General features: G+C 57.7%; 1 protein-coding gene across 1 annotated transcript in view; it reads left to right on the plus strand.

The window, feature by feature from the left end:
- Positions 1-2,192, plus strand: part of LOC102038646 (zinc finger protein 180-like) — a 5,689-nt gene that overhangs the window by 231 nt on the left and 3,266 nt on the right. The window lies entirely within an intron of this gene.

The raw sequence follows: 2,192 nt of genomic DNA on the forward strand, positions 1-2,192 counted from the left end.
AGGAGAGGCTGCAGACACAGATCACGGGGATCTGAGGAGGAAAGACCCACCCTGGGCCGGGGAGGCGGCCGGAGCTCAGAGCTGGGAGCAACTTCATGATGAGGAGAAGCCCCACAAGTGCTTGTAGTGTGGGAAGAGCTTCAGCCAGAGCTTCAATCTCCTCACCCACCTTTGGGTGCACACGGGGGAGCGGCGCTGGGAGTGTATGGAATGTGGCAACAGGTACAGGCACAGCTCCCACCTCTACCACCAGCGGGTGCACACCACAGAACGGCCCCACACGTGCTTGGAATGTGGGAAGAGCTTCAGTGTTCGATCCACTCTGACCTCCCACCAGAAGGCCCACACCAGGGGAACAGCCCTACGAGTGTTCCGAGTGTGGGAAAAAGGCTCGGAGCCGTTCGGATCTCCTCGAGCACCAGCACACCAGTGTCCCCAGTGTGGGAAGACCTTCAGGCAGAGCTGTAGCTTGACCCAACACAAACAGAGCCACCACTAAGAGAAGCCCTGAGAGTGCCCTGAGTGCGGGAAGAGCTTCATGTGCTGCTCCAGCTCCAAGCCCCATGGGAGGATCCACACTGGATGCTCCCCAGTGACCCCGGTGGGCAGAGCCCAGTGATCCGTGTTGGGAAGGCACCTGCCTGCGGGCTCCACATCCTCCCGGGTCCCCATGGCCTGGGTTTTCTTTTCATTTCTCTTTGTCCCTTCAAAACACCCAAAACTGGAGTAAAAAAATAAAGACATTGATGGGAACATGGGGAGATCTTCCAGGGGATGTGGGGGATGCTGGGTCCAAGGGATTTCAGGGTTCCTGGGAGGGATTTGGGGGTTGCTCAGGGCTTTGGGCACCCCAGGCTGAGTGGCTCCAGCTGTGCTGGAGGCCCTGGTTGCGGTTCTGGGGCAGCTGATCAAGGCCCCCCTGCCCTGGGACTGTTCCCATCTCCCCCATCCTGGTTCCCGGTGTTCCCTGTGCAGGATCCCCCTCTCCTGCTGTCACCCTGCTTTCCTCTGCCCATTCCCATGTCACCCCACTCTTGGGCCCATTCTGCTTCCATCCCAGTCTGAATCCCATCCCCAGTCTCATTCCCTGTCCCTGTCCTGTACTGTCTGTCTGGTTGTATTGCACTAAGTTGTTTCTTTAGTTATTGTTCTGCACTGGGTGGTCTTGTTATTTTGCAGCGAATAGTTTCTGTTGTATCACATGGTTTGTCCCGCACACAGCGCTCTCCCCCAAAGCCCCGGTGCTGGTCTTGCCCTGGGTTACTCCTCCCCTCGGCCCTCCCATCAGTTGTATCCCATTGGCCGTGGCCTCTCTCCTCCGCCCCCCTTTCCCTGGGTTTAAAATCAGCCGCGATCACGCACTTGATTGCTTTTCCCCTCTTGGACCTCCCTGGAGTGATTCCACAATTAAGGTGGCATTTTTGGTCCCGAGGAGAAGAGCACCTCCCGTCCTTTACTTTAGTCCTTGTGAGATAGTGAGGCCCGGGGCTCCAGAGCTGCCGAACCAGACCCCACAAAGGCCCTGGGTCAACCTTACATTGCCGTTCCCATATTCCAAATCCCATAATCTCCGTCCTGTTCCCGTATTCCCGATCCTACTACTGGTCTCGCATTTCCATTTCTGTATTCCCTGTCTCACTCCCATATTTCCATTCCCACTCTCACTCCTGTATTCCTGTTCCCAATCCCAATCCCATCTTCCTAATCCCCGTCCCATATTCTCTCTCTGGTTCCTGTTTCCATATTCCCTGTCCCATTCCAATAGTCTCATCCCCAGTCCCATTCCAGGTCCCTCTCCCATTTTCTCAATCACATCCCAGTCCCTGTCCCCATTCCTGTCCCTGTTCCCATTTCCAGTTGCAGTCCCAATATCCCCGTCCTTGTTCTGGTCCCTGTCCCTGTCTCCTATTTCCAGTCTCATTCCTGGTTCTATTCCCCGTCCCTGTCCCCATTCCTGGCCGTGTCCCCATTCCCGGTCCTGTCCCGGTCCCATTCCTGAGGCCGCCTCTCGCGCGGGGCCCTGAGGGCCGCACAGCTCGGGCTGCCTGTGCCACACGAACCGTTCAGCGCTGCTGCTCTCCTTGGCCAGCTGCAGAGAGCACAAGGCTTTGGGCATTTCTCAGAGGCCCCCAGCTGGCCGCAGCAGCCCCTCCTGCCAGCAGCCGCTGTGCCCCAGAGCCTCCCCCACGCTG

This window comes from Geospiza fortis, unplaced genomic scaffold, assembly GCF_000277835.1.
Source record: "Geospiza fortis unplaced genomic scaffold, GeoFor_1.0 scaffold906, whole genome shotgun sequence".
In the NCBI taxonomy this organism is placed as follows: Eukaryota; Metazoa; Chordata; class Aves; order Passeriformes; family Thraupidae; genus Geospiza; species Geospiza fortis.